This window comes from Rhea americana, unplaced genomic scaffold (genome assembly GCF_003343005.1).
Source record: "Rhea americana isolate MKP2758 unplaced genomic scaffold, rheAme1 scaffold_33, whole genome shotgun sequence".
Lineage (NCBI taxonomy): Eukaryota > Metazoa > Chordata > Aves > Rheiformes > Rheidae > Rhea > Rhea americana.
In genome coordinates, this window is record NW_028186457.1 from 4,173,826 (window position 1) to 4,194,895 (window position 21,070).

The window sequence follows — 21,070 nt, forward strand, 5'->3', positions numbered from 1 at the left end:
GTAGGCGAGTCAGGGTACTGCGAAGGAATTGCTATGCACGGGTTCTTGTGGTCGAACCCAATGGTGGCTACGGAGGGTCGGCGATGTTGGGGCTGGCGTGAAGAGTATTTGCCTGAATAGCTCTGGTAATAAAATGAAAACTTAAGATCAGACATAAGCACAGACAACAAACAGTGACACCGCGCAGTAAGCTCTGCTCTGAGGTTGCTCAGCTGTAGTACATCTTTTGGGCTAGTATTAAATGGAATACTGTTTTCTAAGTTTGTCCTTTGTATTTATTGTAACTTTTCATTAGAAAGGGTAAGGAGTGGGAAGCAGAAAAGTGATTTTCTGGTATTACCCACTCGGGAGTTTTTGTAGCTGTTACTTTTTCAATCTTCTCCAACAGTTTCCTTGTTTTCAGAATGAGCACATGATATCATATCCTGAGCCCTTCCCTTTTCTTGCAGCTCTCRGAGGCACTAGGAGGAGTCCAGCCACAGTCACCGTGTGAACTGGGCTGCAGCACTGCTGCGGAGCTGCCTCTGCCCTCGCCCGCCTGCCTGAGCTCTGCCCTGGGACCAAGGACCCGCTGGGCACGGTGAGTATCAGCTGCGAAAGCACGCAGTCAGCCTGGCTCGTCAGGGGAAGGTCACGTATGTGCGTATTTATGTACGTGCGCAGTTAGGGRCACAAAGACAAGCGAAAGGAGAACTTGCTTTTATTTTCCATCAYTGAAGTGAGAAGAGAAAGGAGTTTCCTGGCCCAGCTGGGGTGAGCAAACGGGAGAGCAGCAAAGGAGGAGGCTCCCAGGGTGCCGACACTGGGACATGGGTGGGTGCTAGCTGCAGGAAGGGAACAAGGTGCGTTTACTCTGGGAGGCGATACAGCCTTCGCTGAGGACAGACAGGAAAAAACAACTGCTAAACGTGCACGCAGGCAGCCCTGAGTGAGCACATGGCATTATATTAACACTATATGACATGCATCTCTTGTTTATTCTTAATTGTGTTTGGCTTAATGAATGCAGTAGTACTAGCTAGTAATAAACAAAATAAAAAGAGAATAAAAGAACTAGTTTCCTGCTCATCCCTAACGCGTACAGGCCAGGTAAACATATTAACAGTGAGTCAGTGGTTCTTTTTAGTATGACTACGTAATCTTTCTGTTGCTGTTGTTATTTCTGCACTTCTTCCATCTTAGTATTTTAGCTCTGTAATACAGAATGAAAGAAGGGCTAAACGTAAAGTCTCTGCTGTTCTTGGTGGAAGGCCTAGGTTTTGTCTTAGATGTCTCTGCAATGCTAACTTAGTACTAGTTACAGGAAGTATATAGTTATATTTATAGTATGTGAGTAACTTAGAAGTATAGTATTCTAGAATTCACACCATAAAGATTGTTACAATTAAAGTAAATAATCCATCGACATGTATATTTAACAAGTGATATTGTAGAAGTTATTTATTGACATAGAAAGTTGCTTCTAAAGGGACAGAACATTTGGGTTCTCCCTGTGAATGTTGCCCTTGTAGAGCAACAAACATCAACTTCAATGCAAAGGTTGGCAAGAGGTTTGTGAAACAAAGTAGGGATCATACTTCACATGAAGGCCTCGCTGTTTTCAGTGGGACCAACAGAAAGCAGTAGTGATATTTTTTTGTGAATAAATAAGGTAGCAATAACTGGCTTCAGAAAAGTGCAAATATGTTATGCCCTTTCCCAAAACAGTCTTTGGTGATGCAAGCAACCATACAGGGKATGTGTAGCCCTCAAATATGTCATTGATCACACTACTTTATCCATTTTTATTTTGCTCGCTGCAGTTTTGATCAGCTCATTCACAGGGACACACATCAGTGTAAGTTGCTTTTWATTTAATTTCCACATTGTTGCGAGCTTTCCAATAAAGAAATGTAAAGTAAAAAAATCATCTGTAGTTTAAAAGCTGCTGGACCTCTTGTATTGCTGACATAGTTAATTTTGTTACAGAACAATCCTGCACTAGTGGGCATGATAATTTGCCCACTCCAGAAGTCTACCTCTGACAGTGACTATACTAAATCTTCCTGATAAAGATGTAAATCAACCTAAAGTAAGCAGCTGTTGAATTAACTTCACTAAAAAAAGATTTTTTTATTGCCTGCCGGTTATTAGTTGACTTCTGCTTGGAAACATGAGGGGTTTTAACCCTTTTATTTCATGTAATATTACAGCAGAAATTCTCGTTTCCATATAGAGATTTGTTTCTTGAATTCACCAGGCTCTTGGTTCCAGCAATGTCTTACAGTAATGAGTTCAGTAAAATTTTTTTAAAAGAAGCATAATTTCCTTTCTCCAGATGGAAATATGCTGCTTTTCATTTCCATTAGAGGTAAATATGCTCATGGATCATGAAAGAAAAAAAAATCACCTTAGTTTTTTAATTGTGCACCCTACTAAAGAGTGATCATTTATTTTTACTGCTAGTTATAGTTTAGTCAGTGTCTAGTTTGTGGCTGTACTTTTCTCAATTTATAAACTCTTTTCAAGGACTTCATCCACAGATTTTTCTGTAGTCAATTATTTTGTTGTCATGGTTAAAAAAAATCACAGATGAAAGAGATGAATTTCCGTTATAGAAACCACCCATCTCTGCTCTTGTATCCTGTTTATGTATGTGTTTAATAATAATTTTTTTGCCACCTTCCATCCAAGAAGAAGCAAATGTTTAATTAATTAATCTCACACAGAACTTGTGAGGTAGGTTCCCTCATTTTACAGGTGAGACAGAGAGTGAGACAGTTAAAATAAATGACTTGCTTAGTATCACACAGTGAGTCAGTGTGAAAGCTGAAAATAGATCTTATGCCTCACGGTTTTTTGCCCTGTATTTTAATCATCAAACCAGACTTAACTCTAAAGTTGAGAGAACTTCTTAAATGACTAAAATAATTGTTCTCAAATGCACATTGGATTGTAATGCTTTAATTCTCCTAAGCAGCTAAAATATTTGCTATCTTTGATTAGGACTTTTTTAGTCTTTCTTGCTCAGATATAGCTTCAGGTTAGAGCAGAACAATTTTTTGTTACAATAATACTGAACTTTAAAAATAGTCATAAACACCTCTGTGCTAAAAAACAAAGGAAAACAAAACTCACAGCGGTCTCTTTGCTTTCAGTGTAGCAATGCCTTTTATCACAGTTTCAACAGCAGTTCCACAAAACAATATCCACCACTTTAATAAATGGAGCATAGTAAAGTTATTGCCCCACAGAAAGCAAAGGATGAACTGCTGCTTACGCTGTTGTGACTAAATGAAAACGTAGCCTGAAGTGCAAAAAAGCAATTGCATCTTACGAAATACCTGCTTAGATGTGCAATTCTGAACTATATGCTGTGTCATCTCTGAATACAACAGTACCTAAAGGAATACGATCCTTAAAAACGTGTTTAAGTGAATAGTACCTAGGTTCAAGCTAATGGTACATCTGATGTACCAGACCAATGGTCTAACAAGAGTATATAAGAGCAYAGTATATAACAAAAGCTTTGTAGCTTTTCTGAGCATATTCCACATATTTGTTTGTGCTGATGTGACACACACATTTTTTCCAGTCCTCACTATCTTACCTCTTTGGTAGTGAGTACCCACTTCTTTTCAGTATACTCTCAGAAAATACGAGTGTAGACATGACAGAGAGAGAGAGAGAGAGAGAGAGAGAGAGAGAGAGAGAAGGAGTCAGGAAAGGAAATGGAGAAATAGTGTTGCTATGCCTTGTTCCCTGTCAAACCTGGGTATAGACACAGCTGGCTGTTATGCAAGCTTATCCAACGCTTAGTATCATATACTATTTCTGGTACGCACAAGAAAAGCAGTACAAGACTGTGGCCAGCTCCTAGATTTTTGTAAGAACRTTTGCCATATATAACGCATAGAGCACTGCCATGCAAGCAGGCTGCCTTCTTAATTGCAAGTTAGTAACAAAATGCCTTAAAAATTCAACCACTTCATTGCTGAATGCAAATTACGCTCCTAGGTGATGAAATCAGTCAATAAACTTTGGCATGCTATATGAAAGCAACTTAAAAGTAATTTAACATACTGTGTTTGTAAAGAAACAGAAGTGTCACATTTAGCCTGCTAAACTGGGGGTTAGGCAGAAGGCTCAAGGTAAGAAGCCAACAGAGGTGTTCCAAGAAGGCTATTCTGTCTCCTCCCCAGGGTCAATACTTCGAATTTACCATGTTGTTTTCCTTCTCGGTCTATCTTCTCTTTAACTATAAGCATATTTTATGCTTTTCACTAGGTGTCAGTCATTGGTCAGAGTTCTGCTCCACCTTCTCTTTCACTTTCTGTTAGAGACAAAGGTGTTTTTCTCACAGACTTCAGAAAATAGCCCGATGCCAAATGATGAGCAGTTTGCAAAACCACACTGTGTCTGTGCCTACCAGGCTTAGAGGTGCTGCCTCACAAGGGAGTTGTTGAAAACCATGCACAAACTGTCCAGTACAAAGTGGCCAGGAGAAAAGACTTCCGTGACTTTTATCGACTTTGAAACCAGATCAAAGAAAACACTACAAATAACTGAAAATATTTCTGTGACTATTCACTCACACCCTCTTTTATCTATAGCTCCTATGTCTAACCCACCAAATGTGAGCAATGGTAATAATGCTCACCTTTTAATTTAAGCTGCAAATTTTAATAAAATACTAGGTAATATTTGTGAAAAACAAGGTTTAAAATTATAGCTGTGCCTAGGTGTTCTCTTCCAAGCTTGGGAACAGAAACTTGTGATGTATATGTCTGATCAAAACAGTAGAAATGTTACGTGAAATACATGTATATATAGTCCCTGAACAGAGAATCACTTTCAGCAACCATTCAGCTAATAGCTATGAAGGATGAGGCAGCTTGAGAAAATCAGAAATTGTTCATGGACAGTCTGAATGAGAATGGCAGATACATAATTTATCCTCTCAGCTGAGAAGAGTTCTGACAAAATATGGACCTTAAATTGAGGATGTAGAGTTATACTTGCTTCATCTATTACAGAGGAGAGTGTATATCAAACCAACCTATATCATTAATTGGACATCATGCCATTTTAAACATTAAATTTATTTAAGAATCCACTTTCAGTGAAAACCTGAATGTATCTCACCTACCTTGGTAATCTTATTACTAGTCATTGCTCTTATATAGACATATCACAGTCTTGTTGTGTTGATTCAGCAGACAGGAAACATCTTGGTAATGTTGATTCTTTGTAGCAGTGGGGATTTTAGGCATGGCAACAATATGTGTTTTTGAAAGACATATCCTATTTTCCTTCATTCCCTATAAGGCAGTGAAAAGGAAACTGAGGTACTCTGAAGCATAATTAATTATTTAATGATAATTATGAATATACTAAATACATTGTTATGTAGATTTGATTTACAGAATTGAGAAAGCGTTTGTGGTAATATGCTGCTTGTATATCAGAACCAGCAAATGAAACAGAAAAGAAAGTGAAAAGAAATGTATGATGAGAGGGTTGAACAACCTAATTCCATTATGCAAGCACAATGAAAGGTACAAAATTAATGAATACCACAAGTGATGAAAAATGCAGTATCAGTTATCTTAAGCTATATTAATTATAAAAGGTGGAGTTAGCAATGCAGACGAGGTTCATTTTTTCCAACATTCCATATTATGTGTTAATCATGGCACTATAAAGTTCCAAATATCTTGGATCATGCAACTTGCAAAATACCAATAGAACATTTCTTGCTGAAATTAGGTACAGCTAGGCAAGTACAAGCTGAAACCCTAAATATGGGGAAGGACTTTTTTGCTCGTTAAAACAAGCAGTTTCTGCTGAAACTAGTTTTGCTTGAGGACTAGCTTGTGGTTCCAAGTGTCTTTCAGTGCTGACAGCTGAAAAAGGTAGCTCTGGACCAGACTGTAATGTTTCCTCCTTGCTCTGATGGGTGGATGTGTTTAGTTAACCTTTGTTTCTGTAGAAGCAGACATTCTGGCAAGATCTAGGAATGCTAAAGGAGGGAAATCTAAATGGTGGTGAACCTAGGCACATTCTGTTTATCTAATAATACCAGGTAAAGAATGTTAATGTATACAAATACATGTAATTTCATAGAAGATAGATTTGTATAAGAAACTCCTGTGAAATAAATCTAACATGGTGCCCCTTTGGGGCTCTCCCCCCCCTCCTCCCCTGTTACTTTCACAAGATTCAGTATGGTCCGATACTATTGGGACTTTTGTCACTAGTGTCCTGTTAAAGACCAGACACAGTTCTTTTTGACTRGGGGGTCACAAAAGTATGTATTCAAGGTGGAAATATTCTGCTTAGAATTCTTCCTGAGCGCTGAACCTGTCAGTTTTGCTGTCTCTTTCCTGTTCAGCAGAGACTTCTCCAGCTACCATATCTTGGTCAGACCCTTCCCAGAACTTCCTGCAGCTCTTCAAGTTTATAGTTAATTCTTCAGAAGGCACGTGGTGAGCCTAAGGGCAGAAACTCTTCACATAAAGTTGCCAAACACACTGTCTTCCACTTGAAAAAATAAAGCACCATAGACTGCAATCCACTGAAGTAGAGCAAACTCTCTGGCCACAGTGTTCCTTGGCCTGTTTTCTCACTGGAAGTCCCTGACCTTCCATGTGTGTGTGTTGAGAGCAGGCAAATTAGAGCTTATCTTCTCTGACCTTCATCAGCACCACAGCTACAATAACATCATTGTTCCCTATCTCCACTCCTTAGTATGCAGCACCCTCCATTCCTGTCACTTCCTTTCCTGTGCAAAGCTTTCCATTTGAGAGACTTTTTAAAGTTCTGCTTTGTCATCTCTTTTTCTTACTACTGTAATCTAAATTTCAACATCCTTCCATCCTGGTAGTCTTGGTCTCAGCCAGCCAAGTTCCTAGCTGTTTTTACCTCCCAAAAAGCCCCTTAAAACCAAGTAATGGATATTCCCTCTACAAACAAGGTGTATTACTTATGGACAGAAATATTTAGATTACAGCAATTTTCATACTAAAACTACATCACACGTAACACTGTAGCACTGCAGTGGCAACTCACAAGCATAAATTGTAGTTTTCCCACCTCAGCACTGTGGCGCAGAAAATAATTTCTTCGTAACATTCTGCAGCCATCTGCACATGGGGTGAGTAGGACCTAATTCCATTTTGTCTACTGGRTTTTTGTCTCACAATGTAGAGTTACAACAACAAATGAGGTAACCAAGAAAAAAGAAAATTAGCTACAGTTGTCAGGATTATGAATTCAGTATAGTTCTTCAGCTTGTTCATACTGGTCTTCCTTAGTTTTTACTAAGGACTGATGACTCCAAAAGCCATAAGTCATGTATTATATTTTTCTTGGGAGATGATAATTATTTCCTTTATAATGCTGCCCAGTGTCTGAGTTTATAGAGATAGAATTGTATAGGCCTTCTATGAGCAGAGGGTGTCTTCTTGCAGAGAAAAGGCATATACAAAGACTGCAGGTAGAATGAGTCTTTACGTACAGACATAGGTGGTGATTTTCAAAAGCTCTTAGCATTGGCCTTACTCCCAGTGTAGTCCATGGATGTAGGCAGGCTGACACTAGTTTTGAAAATTCCGCACCAGCATGGTTCAACATGTAGCCCACTGGCAACATCTGGTCTGGGTGATGCTTCTGCCTGGCCTGGGCCACCTTTTCTATGGAAGCTCCAAGGAGCAAGCTGCTGTCTCATCCCAAAGAGAAGGAATGGAGGGAGGCATACTTCTTGACCTGCTTCTGAGAAAGGGGCAAGAATTGATATAGACTAGTTATTGCTGCGTTTCTGTCTAATGAGTTTGTGGCTGCTTGGAGCCATGAAAGGGAACATTCCTATACAGCCCACAGCTTTGTCTCTTTGTCTGCGGGTACAGTACAATCAGCTGCTCCTGATTATTGTCATCTCAACGGCCTGCTATGGTGAGGTCCTTGAATTGGAATCTGACTCACACAGCCTCTGGGACTTGACCACTCCATTAATATACTTACTGTTGCTCTAGGTATCACTCAATGAGAGGAAATGTAAGACAACACTATTCCCTCCCTTTCTTTGGCCATCTGCAGGTGACACATGTACTTCATTTCCTTACAGAACTGCAGGAATTATGAGTTCCTTGTAATTACAAGAATAATTACAATCAGTGTGAGTCCTACATTTACAAGGAACAGGATCTGTGCGTTTATCTTGCAGGCTTCTTATTCACATGAATAAATTCAGCACGTTSTGGGTCCTACCTTCCTCTAGCAAGGGAGGCATAGTGGCTCGAAAGACAGCACAGTCTACTCTCTTCCACTACTGGAGTCAATAGCAAAGCTCTTCTGCTAGTGGGAACTGGCCCCACTCTGAGCTAATCCGAAGATTAAAAGCTGATGGGAAGAATTACAATATCAGTTTAATTTTAACATGATACGAATTACCAAAACTGAGTGCTCTCACTTAAATACAAGTTGAAACAATTACTTTATCTTCAGGGAATCTCTTTAAGTAATTGAGATGAATGTAAATCTCAGCTAGAACTTCTGCTTGGGGAAAAGTGCTACTGGATGTGTCCATGGCTCAGTTTCAGCACATGCAGCCAGTTAAGGTTCAGTGGAAAGCTACATTAAATTTCAGTCAAGCTAAAGAGGTAACTCTCCTAATTTTGATGGATGGCATTAATTACATTTTTCCTCTTTGGAAGGAATATACATTTCTTTCTTTTCTTAGCGTGTCTGATAATGGCAGGGGATTTTTCTGAGTGTAGTTTTGAGCAAAACTGCAGCTCCAGGCACTCTGTAATAAGCCAAATACAGGGGAAGGGTGGAGTGAAGTTGCTATTTGATAATAATATAGTCTACTGGAAAGTTTCCTTATCTTTCTTCAGTACTCATTTTTTCAGAAAGTAGCTGTGATGAAAAGGCATGAGGTATTCTTCTCTGATGTAAATTCTTTTCTGGTAAGTCTTTCAGAGAAATTACAATGCTATCTTCATTCAAATCCTTCCTAAGCTGCATTTCTTCCATAAAATGTTTCAGTGCTAATCCACTAGGCCTTGCTATTTACATCTTTAAAAGAAACAAAGTACTTACTTAACCTGAGCTGATTGTAGATTTTGAATTACTAAGTGCATGTCACGTTGAAAAGCAATCCATGGAAAAAAATCTATTGCCTCCTTTTACATTGTGTTTTTATTTCTTATTGTTGATTGTAATCTCCATGCAGAAGGGGCATTTGTTTTTATGCATGTTTAAGGCATCAGTTATGTCTATAACTTTATGTAAATTAGTGAAAATCAAGAAGGAAACAAGAAACTAATTTTACAATACAAATTAGCCTTGCTTTGAAAAACAGTCAAATTCCACTGTGTTGTCCCAGTGGAAGTCCAGATTTGGTGCTGAAGTCACTGGATTGGAATACGGTCATCACTTGATACAAAGAAGACACTAAAAGGGGGAAGAGGTCAGAAATGCTGCATAGTCCTTTCTAACGTGTGTATGCCTATTATACAATGCTTTATTTAATCAACTGAAGAAGAATAAGCAAGCTTTCTTTATAGCAGAACAAGGTTACRTAATGTTTAAGTAGACTAAGATAACGGAATAGGTCTATCAGAACCCTAGTCCTGTGTTTAGGATATGTTAGCTTTACGCTGCCTTCAGCTACGGGGTGCTAAGATAACTCAGAAACATATACCTGCTGTTTAACAATGTTTAAAGCAGTGGTTCCCAAACTAGGCACTACGACAACTCGTGAGATCAAAACAGTTTCAAATGAGGTCACAAGACTAACAGAAATTCAATTTAATCACATATTTATGCTAGTGTCTGAGGATGCGTTATATTGCTGCTCTACAAGTGCTGTATTTTTTTACAGCAGAAAATTTAGGGAACTGTTGCATTTTACTATATGAAAAAATGAGTGGAGATTCTATTTCCTGTGAGTCATCAGAGGGAAAAGTCCATTACTACAGGGGTAGAATGTGAACACAACAGCTAGAATTAAAAAAATCCCCACAACAACTGTGAACATATTAAACTTATTGATAAAAAGGTTACATGGATATAACATATTTCAAGATCAAAGGTGTCAATGCCATAGCTTTTCAAAACTGTAATCAATCTACATGCCACGAACATTCTGGTGCTATAATAATAGTCATAACAAAGTTAATTACATATCAGTCCCCCCCAACAACTGAAAAATATTTATGACTGGGTAAGTTGTTYGTGCATGATGCACAGTGGTTTAGAAGGAAAAAAAAAGGATTATTATATCCATCTGAAATGGCCAGACCCTTTTTTCAAAGCAGTGTGTGCAGACTGATGCTGGAATCTGGTCAGGATGCCCTGGCAGCAAAGGCAGGGGATGTTGTGGAGGCAGCAAGCTGGGACCTGGGAAGGAAGGCAATCCTTCCTGTTGCTCGTTAGTAAGCGCAGAGGAAGGACAGCATCCTGCCTAGTCATCCCAAATCAGCCACAGAGTTTCTGTTAACATGKACACACAGCAAATCTTTAGCCCTTCCCTGTTCAGGCAGAAGTATATTTAACTCTGGCTATGAAACAGAAGCCATAATCTGTACATGGGCACTCAAGTATTTATACTCTGTTCCAGTAAAATTGCTCAGCTAAGAACATCTTTTCTTTCAGCTCAGCAATTACTGCATTCTTTTTCTTAACTTGTGACTTTCAAATACATTTTGTGTGCTGATCACCCTACCTTGTAGCAGAGCTTGAAGAATAATGACCTGTATTTATCCACAGAAATGCCGTATCTCCTAAGCCACGGTAATTCAGTTCTGACCTGGAAAGGGACCTCAGAAGTCAGTCTCTTATCACCTAGTAGTCCTTGCAAAAACACTCGTAAGATCTTTGTTCAATAATCTTTTTATTTTAAATTGGAATTTCTATATGCTTAGACCAACATAAATAATGAAGATCAGAATAAAATATAGCAATTAGAAAATTCGAACAATGAAAAGACAAAATGGCATCCACTACCCATGCCAAAGATACAGATGTCAGAATCACATCTTTCTATATTGTTTTATCCTCATTACAAATGTACTCACTAGTATATGTGACCTGCCTTAAGATCTGAGTATATATAAATTCTTCAACCTAAAAACAATTGATTAAACAGGAAAAGCATACAGAAGGCTTCTAAGGTTAGGCTGATCCTCAGGCTGCATTTCATTACTGTTACTGTTGCTATTTATCAAAGACTTTCCAGCCAGTTTTGATTTTTCTCTTCTTTGCAATTATAATTAATTGTCATGTCCTTCACTAAAATTTTCCCTCTTTAAATTTTATTAGTCTATATTATTTCTGGTTAGATTTGAATCAGCAAGCAGACCATTTCCTGTCCTTGGAGGGATGAATCTATACTGGATATTAGCACCCTGTATTAGCACTAACAGGATGCAGAACAGAACACTATGCTTTTTATTAACAGCAACTAAAACATGAGCGACAAGGTTTTGGTAGAGCTAGAACTGAATGTTTTACATGAAATAGAGTAAGAACTAGAACTAATATACTCTTATACAACTAAAATAAGGTTGCTAGCAAACTGGTTAGGTAGATTTGGAAATGATCAGTGGTTTATGTGAAAAGACTTAAACTAAAAAACTGTGATTTGAATAAATGCTCTAAGTGCTTAACTAACTGGAACAGTGTCTCTGCACGCTGAAAAGGACTGCAGATCAGAGCACAAATGAGTTACACCCTGGAAAAACAAACATTGACACTTTACTGAAAAATTAATGGTTAAAAGTTTGGAATCTAATGAAATGGACCTAGAATTAATATCGGACAATAAAAATAAAAATTGACTAAAATTTTCTGGCTAGAATGCAAATCATGCATCCTTTAGGAGTTAGCCTTACCCATGGCCAAAGTACAAATGAAAAATATTTCTGTGGCATGCAACTAAAACAAGACTGGAAATAGCCACAAGTATGGTACCACCTAATAAATCTTGGCTCTGTGATTTGATCAGCACTTCTGAGATGATGAATGAGCATGTATTCRTACCACACCCAACAGCAATTCAGGAGTCTCCTGGTGGTCTAAAACTCCTGCTATCCAAATCTAAGAAAGAGTGAGCTTAGTTGTTGGAAATTTGAAGTAAGAGTGTGCGTACCAAAAAGATGACAGACATCTTACCAGTCAGCTTTACAGACTGCTGTTCTTGTTTACTATGGCTTTCTACTGAGTRAAGTCTCTAATGGAGCTAGGTGGTCATAGTCCTCTATTGGCTGGCTGGAAAAACATTAAAAGCTGTTTTTCTTGCATAGCGAATGGAGACATAAATTTAGTTTGAGGGATATGGAAACCATCTCTGGGAGAATAACTCCCACAGCCTTTTTCCTTGTTGATTTGTGACCTTGAAATCTATAAAACCATGCAGTATACTCCTTTATGACAGTTGCAGATTTATTACAACTTACTTCATAAGGGCAGCAGCCCTTTCCATGTAATTTTTTAAAAGGTAAGAAGGTGTATGATGGAAAGGTTTTATTTACATGAAAGAGATGAAAGTAGGTGGTGAAAYTGATGCTGTAGGAGCAGCAACCAAGGACAAAAACATGACAATCATACCTACCTGTTTTTACACTTGCAGCTTTGGGAACTGACAGAAAATTTGCTTTTGATTTATACCTATTTCTGATTAGCAAGACCTGATAATTATCAGGCAGTTCACCTTTTTCATGTGACAACTATGTCAAAAGCCAACAGTCAAACTTTGAGGCAGAGTGAACTTATGTGTGGAGAAGCCCTGTGAGAATGATGACAGCTTTAAATCAAGGTGGAAAGTTCTGGGGATGAGACAGTATGTGGGAAAACAGGCAATGAACAAATCTGATTATCATTTAATTAGAATAAACTCATGCATCTGAGGTCACTTTAGGACTGCTGGACTCATATTAGATTGACTCTTTTAACGTTGGCAATCAATTTGTCTAGTACAGGTAAGAATCCCAGGTGAGCCTCTTTGCTTCTATTTCCAAAATGGTCTCCCACCACAGGTTTTGAACTTTTTACATTTCCTTCTCACTGCAGTCGTTACCTGCTTCTATTTTTTTTTCATGTCAAGCGATGTCAGATGTTTGTTTGAAAAGAGCTAAGAAACAAGATTTCTGTTAAGACATATAGAATCTTAATGATAGAAAAGCCGAAAATGGCAGAGTGTTATAAAAGTGTTTGTAAGCTTTCTTTGGGCAAAGAATTCTATAAAAAAAATGCAAGGATCAGCTAATTTTTAACCAATTGTTAAAGGTGAAACCTGAAGTTTAAGTAAATTTGAATTCTGCAGGCAGTCTCTATACCTTAGTACTGCAGTTCCTTCCACCAAGATCCAGATTGTATTTGGAAATGGCAGCTTACAGCTATCTTTGTTAATATCACCCAACAAAGGAATAAAATATAAATTAGCTAAATGGAAAATGAACTGAATTTAACCATCTTTTTGTGAATTCAAAGCTCCCCAAATTATCCCCAGAAAACTCTTGGAGAGGTTTAAGAAAAGCCACAACAAAACTGTTGCTGAGCCTCCAGCGCAGAGGAGTTGAAGGAGCCCAGCTGATCCAAACAAAGGGTTCTTTACATGCTAATCAAAAGAGAGATTCAGCAGGTGGCCACATTGCTTAGGCTCTGTGAAAAGAAATTGAAAAGGCAGAACTACATCAAGCTGAATCTAGCATGGACGTGACATGACTATTGCATCTTGCATTTGACATAATGGCCAAATCCATAGCATTTTTGCTTTCCAAAGAGCGTGAAGGGCTGTTCTTTCTTCAAAGAAAGTGGCAGCTGTCACAAGACAATAATAATATCTCAGAGTTGCTCTATATAAAGACCTTTTCTAAATTTACAAGGAAGTAACTTGTTGGGTTAAAACATTTCTTAAGAAAAGAGGAATCTTTAAATACTTTGAATCTCCCATTTACTTTGCCCATTCCCAGCTATATGCCTGCCTSTTAGCTGTCCTAAGTGTCTCACATCCTAATTTAATTATAACTGTTAAATGGGACAGCTAGGAGCACAAACATTATCATTTACCTYTCCGTTAACACATAAACAACCTTTGGCAAAAGGACTGGGTAGGCTTTGGGACAAATAGCATCTTAAGCCATTGAAGTTAGATTCTCAGATTCTTTCTCGGAATCTATGCAAGCTAACAAGTTCAGTGGAGAGTTGCTAGGAAATAACTTAAGATCAGGGTGTATTATAAATCCTGCTCTGCTCCACAAATTGACAAAGAGGAGGAAAGAGAGTACAGCAGTCTTTTTTTTTGTTTGTTTGTTTGTTTTTTTTTTCCCTCAAATTACAGGAAGATGTACCCCTTTTATCCAATGTCTTAGGGGACACAACCTCTCTCCTGCTTCTGTGAAGTGATTTGAGCCCACATGTATAATGAAAGTCCCTAAATAGCAAACCAAAAAACCATCCTATGCTAGGCRAAAGGTTTACTTAGTCCATCTTGTTGATGCTGTTCCAATTTGCGTGGAATAATATTCACTGARCCAGAAAGAGTACAAGCAAAAATCATCATGACTGTCCTCTGTAATGGTTAGAGCACTCTCACTGAACAGTCCCTACTCTCATGAAGTTGTCATTATTTGTACAGACTACACTGGTGGCTCTGTGCCTTCTGAGTTGTAGTTTCAACAGGCGGGCTTATATTTGCCTTGTCCATCTATTTTCGTGAACTAGGTACACTTATGGGATTGTGTAAACTACCAATGCTAGTTTGTAACCTGATCAATTATCTTACAGTAACCTATGCAAGAGTTTAGGCATCAGGTTTGTGAAACAAAGTCTTCTAGTTATCTGCAGTAAGGAAAAAAAACATGATTTTTCTTATACAGTGTGTAAACGGATACTACTCATTATCCGCAGAAACCAGTTCTTGAAGGGAGTTTGCTTCCTTTTTCTATTCAACTCTATTTTTATTTTCAGATTCTTGAACAGTCGCAATCAGTGCTTTGTTATGAAGTTGACTTTCACACCCATAGAAAGCTCTCTTGAGACCAACTATTAATTTGTTATGTGCCAGTAAATACCTCATTACTCACTTGTCCCAGGCTTAGATTTCTCAGATGGCACCTGAACTTTCCAGAATGGGCTCCTTAATCAGTTTTCATCCCTCCTTTCATCCCAATAACCAAAGTTTAGTGACCAAGGCTAAGAGCAAATAATCAAGTGACACTTAAAATAGCATGAAAAAAAAAAATCACCATAAAATCCATTGGTCAGAAATAGCAAGGTCTCAGACCTTGCTGCTCAGAATCAGATCACTAGTTTCTGGGCTACATCTACATTTTCTATTTTGAAAGATTTCCTATTAACTTTGATGCTCTGTGCACTGTTTCCAAAGAACTAAAAATTATATTACAGGCCACCATCATTACCKGACCGTTTCTGCAGTGATTTATGCCAGCAACAACTATCATTCTGCATTTTGCAGATGTTTTTATAAATATGAATTGTTATAGAAGAAAAAAAGATATGAGAAAAGCAGACTTTGTRTATCTTGCCACCTGGTTGTCCCTTCATAAAAAATGTTAGAGAATCATTGTATAGAAATGTAATTAAAGTCCCTTACAAAAGGATAAAGGTTCTAAGGGGAATAAATGTAGTTATATGTGACAGATCACAGCAATTCATTTTCTGCTACTGAAAGTTTGATCRGAACAAATGAAGCTAAAGGTCTGTTGTTGCCCTTCAAGAAATCCAGTTTGAGGATGAAATTCACGCCTGACTGAAGAGAAGCAATTTAGAAAAGTCAAAGTTTGATTTATTGTTCTCTAAAAAATGTGTAAAGCTCATTACTAGACAAGATCTCAAAGTTAAACAAAGGTGATTTGTATGATTAAGGACAACTATAGTTCTCAAAACCTCTTAAAAGACATAGACACAGTGTGGGTTTGTTTCTTGTAATTTTTAATTCTGAATAGAGAGACCTTTTCAAATGAATTTGTTCATGATTTGCAGTACAAATGCATATGGTCAGATTCTGTTCTCCAACAGTGATAACATCAAATCAAGTAAACAAGATTTTRGAAAACCAAGACACCACCCAATAAATTGTAATTGATCAAAAAATGGCAAAAGCCACCATTCTTTGGTCATTCTGTTCCATGGCAGAAAGTCTGTAAAGAAAGTCCATGGCAGCTGTAGGATCTCAAAACGTGGCTCYGTAGTGGAAGGGAAAAGGTAATACCAAGTAAAAGCAAATGTTCATTGAAGGGCTTTTTCTTTATAAAAAGATGATCTATGTTTATTTTAGAAAGTCATTTTGATTTCATTCTATGTTATATCAGCTTAATTAGAGACTGCAAACGGAAGTGGATACTTTTGAAAAATACATTATTTATTGACAGATCTTTCTGAAGTATTGATTTCATCTTGCTAGAAAGCTGGATGCTATCATAGCCAGTAACTTACATTATTAAACTGATACATTCGTCAATAATCTTATCTAAAAAATCTGATTAAAAACTAAATGACACGAGAGCTGTTCTGCTAACATGATTTTTTTTCAAACACGCTCAGATTGCTCTGCAGTAGCAGTCCTTCAACCAAGTGGGACTATTCAACTCCTTGAGCTAAGTTCTCAATGACATTAACTCTATTGTTATTCCAGAAAAAAACTCTGCCTTATATGAAAATATTTTCAGATTAATTCCAGTTTTTATGCAATTGACTTCAGTTTAATAGTAATAGACAAATTCAACATTATCTGCAGAACACTATAAGAAGCCTTCTACCCTACATATTACTGGTAAAGCCTTAGTCAATGTGTCCTTCAGCAGTGTACTTCAGGAAATGTGAGCCAGCGGGAGAGAATCCAAGGAAGAAAGACAGTAACAGGCAATTAGGAAACATGACCTGTGAGGGACATCTTAAAAAMCAGGTGTTATTTTAAAGGAAGAAGAGAAGTCTGAGGGGTGATAAAGTAACAATTTTTGAATATTTAACAGGTTGATGCAAAAAGAAACAAAAATCTGATTGCTCTGTCCAATATGAATTTGGCAATAAGTAATAGGCTGAAGCTGTAGTAAGTGACATTTAAGGCAAATATTGTTGAAATTTTTCTTCCRGTAAAGTAATCAAATATTTTAAATAAAATGCTATGAAGACACTGCAATCTTCATTGCATTAAACATATACATGCCAAAAATGATATATGTATAAATGATCTTGCTTGTGGGGCAAGGAATAAGACTACATAACCTCTTCTGCTTCTCTCTAGTCCTTTTTCTCCCTCTTAATTTTAGGCTATCAAGATATTTGTAATGAAGTGAGCCTTTTCTATAAGGGCTCCACAGTCAGGCCCTAAATCTTTCATGCTGTTGATAACCATGTTGATCAGAAATGTAAGGCTTTAAAACTGGAATGTGAAATCCCTTGCCTCATATGTCAGTAAAAATCTCCCACTTAAAAATCACCTTGTGATCTTTTTTCGTGCCAAGATCCTAGCTGCGTCAGAAACTGCATGGTGATTTGCTACTGGATTTGGTTTCCGAGTGGTGACTTACTGCAGTCTGTAACAAAAATGAAGTGCATGATGTTGTCAAAAAGCCATAAACTCCTACAAGCAAAAGCCACAATCATTATTTCTTTTACTATTGTCTGTTTCTGATACAGTTTAGTTTGCTCCTTTATGGTTTTTTGAATCCTGAAATTCATAAATCATTACAAGGTCAGACTCATTTTCTTAAGTATACAAATAATYTTTATACTGCAGTTATTAGACTATCCATGCCCAAAGAGAAAACAATCTTTGACTGTATTATTTTAGAACAAACTCTGAGCACACACTGTGTACATGTACCTCTTCTGACAAGCTATCTAAGCATAGATTAACACTGGCAGCTGAATTCTGCACATACAAGAAACACAGTATTTTGAGAACAAAAAGGGTATCATAATGTATTAGCTAATACAAAACATAATTTTCTCTATTTTCCCTGATCAGCCCTCTTGTCATCTAATTCTAGACAAGTGTTTATTCTGATTGAAGAATGGCTTAATAACTGGAATATCAATAATACGGTAGCTTTGGATTGAATAAACTAATAAAAACATATGGGTCTGGTTACCTTCACTGACACATTGCTTTGCACTGCACAGGTGCTGCAGGACCCTGTGTAACTAAGAATCCCTTCAGCAGTGCACAAAACCTCTCTGCTGGTTTAACCCATTCTCTTGTCACTCTCTCAGTCTCAGTGCTGGAGATGTGGCAGGACCACTGCTGTGCTTACTTCTTTTCTCCACCATCCTCTGACTTCTTTGTGGTCATTACTGGCAGTACAAGTAACAACTGTTCCTGTCTCAATCTCTTGTAAACTGAGGCAGGGGCAAAAATTATGGTGCAAGTACCAGTCCTGCAACTGTCCTGCGTAGGTGTGCAGAGAAGAGAATCTGTTTCTTATTTCTAACTGTTAYTGCCACAGATTGCAAATGACATTTGTAAAGACTGGCTTCCTAGTTATCACTGATTTTCTTGCCTTTGCAATGCATGATCATCCCTCCAAATTCTTTAGCAGTTTATACACCTTTCCTTTTATCACTAAAATTGCTATTACATACCCCCTGCAGGAACAAGTAATTCCTTTTGTCCATCATTTGCAGCCTGTCAGGCCTTACAGTTCCTCAAATATATTTTTCCTGAACCAGACTCCTTCCATAATCACTTGTGCAAAAGAGGGCARAGATGGTAGTTGAGCTGGTAAAATGTAGTTGAGTGAGAGTTGGGTAGGCAGATGGTGGAATTTCCACATACTCTGTACAGATGTAGATGATAAACACTAAGGCAAGGCAGCTGCCAGTCCCAGGCAGCCAGGGTGTATTTATCACAAGGGAGAGAGAGGTAACGTTAGCCTCTCTCTCCTCAGCAGTGGTAGGTATCGTAGTCAGCCCTGGACTGCTCAGGCAGCGCCCCTCTTCCCGCAGCGTGCGGGATAAGGCTGGGTCTGCACGGTCACGTACAATYCTGTCTGTTCTCATTTTGTGCTCTTGGCCTGAATCAACAGCTGGGATCTGTGCCCTAATTCCTTATTAAAACCTCTTTCATTTTCTCTGCTAGTTATTTCTACAGTTAAAACACTGAATAGGGCTATCCATCTAGGTTTTGCATCTTTTTCATGACTATAGTTTCTAGAACTCATTTCAGCTAACCACTTCTCTGGAATATATTTGTACTGTGTGCCCTGCTATGTTCCTAGTGGGCAAGCAACTAAATACATGCATCAAAAATACAGCCCCTGTCTCAAAGAATTTGAAATCCAAAACGTATTACAACACAATGAAGCAACAGCTGGAGATATTTTTTTTTCATCTCTTCTCTGTAAAGCAGAGAGATTAAATGTAATATAGATGATAATGCAAAGGAAATTTACTCTCCTAAATTATTCTATAGAAATTTTCTTTCTAAAGTACTGAAGCAAAAATATATCTGTAACACCTATGGTAACCATGGAGATTATGCCAGGCAACATGCATAATGATTCAAAATGTGGCATCAGACAAATGTTCTTTGTCATGACTGGATTGCTATAAAGAGGTAGATTTCCCTTAAGCAAATTTACAGAAGCAAGGTACATGTGGTTAATTTCTTAACCTTTTTTTGCAAGGGGGAAAGGGGAAGTGTCAGCATTCTGGTACAAGCAGCAAATGAATATTATGTTCTGTTTAAAAAGATCCATCTTCTTGAATTCTTGGTAATTTGAACTCATAGATGAGATTCACTGAAAATGTTTAACAGTTGTGAACAGTCACATCAGAGCAACCGGTCCCACCATATTGCCTGCACAACATGAAGGATGGCTACAGTGACATGTAATTARAGATTAGAAAGGAAACAGTCTTAATTCATTTTTACTTGACTTTTTTAGGACTACGGACAAATGCACAAAATGTATCTCAAAAACAATTTMTGCATAATCCCAGAAATACTAAGATTTGGGCAATTTCTTCTAAGTATTATCTATAAAACAACCTTCTTTCACATTCAGTAATATTTTTCCTGTTTATCCCTTCTCTGCATGGTATCTRATTGTCAACAGCTGTCAGTCTGACAGCTTCTAATGCAGGATGAATATTGATGCAGATCTTAATTTCATGCCATCTAGAACGCAGGGGGAAGAACTACTGGAATCAGGACTTTTCCCAGTAAACCAACAAAGATGAGAAGTGAAAGTCACTTCTTTTGGATCTAAGAGGTTAACTAAAATCTGGTGSTTTGCAGTTGTTAGAGTTAAAAGGAGAAACCAGTGGTGATGCCATGATGATGTCAATCCTCTTTAATTACAAATAATGTAGAAACTTGGTTTCCTCCAAAACAGAATCAAAAGGTGTTTCCTTTGTGTGCAGTTCTCAAGCTCTCTCTCTTCTCAGAGACACATTCCKCTCTTTTTCCTACCGTCTATGTTTTTTTTTCTTCAGTGCTTGTTATTTCTTTTCCCAACCTTGAAATCATAGATTACAGCAAATCTCTTTGGAGCACATCCTAGGTTTCTCCTCCACCCTTTTGTCAACAGATGATTGTTTCACTAAGATTTCTGTAGAGCCGGATGGCTTTCTAAATTAACTTTCAGTGAGAGGCTTCTGTGCCCTCCAAATCCAAAATGCAATTTTGCCCAGCCCTCTGCGGATAGGAAGTAATTCTTCCCCTTTCTGGTGTGAGCGGGTGCACAGGGACCCAAYGTGAAAACAGGACTTAAAACCATTACTTAACCTACGGCATCTCCTGTTCCTCTGCACTGGCCCAGCGCACCTGAACCACAGGGATCAGCCGTTCGGGCTGACATTTGTAATTTCCCCAGGCGGGTGTTCACAGACACTGCTGTTTCTAGAGGTTTTTACTCAGTATATTCACTTGTAACTTCACGGCGTGGAATTAAAATAGGTCAAATTGCCTCAACGTTTAAACCTAGGAAAATTAATTGAATTAAAGCCCGCGGCCCCACTCCGAAGCACCCCGCAGCGCGCCGCCACCTCAGCGCCAACGGCCACTCCCGCCCCTCCCCCGCCGGGGCGCCCCTCCCCGCCGGGGCGCCCCATTGGCCCCGCC

The 21,070-nt window shown here is 38.2% G+C and overlaps 1 protein-coding gene across 1 annotated transcript in view; it reads left to right on the forward strand.

Annotated features, from left to right (window-relative positions):
• The first annotated feature begins 462 nt into the window (after positions 1-462).
• RALB (RAS like proto-oncogene B) overlaps positions 463-21,070 on the forward strand; it is a 47,300-nt gene continuing 26,692 nt past the window's right edge. The window contains exon 1 of the mRNA XM_085311001.1: positions 463-580. The gene's annotated coding sequence lies outside the window, so the exon portion shown is untranslated. The remainder of the gene's footprint in view (positions 581-21,070) is intronic.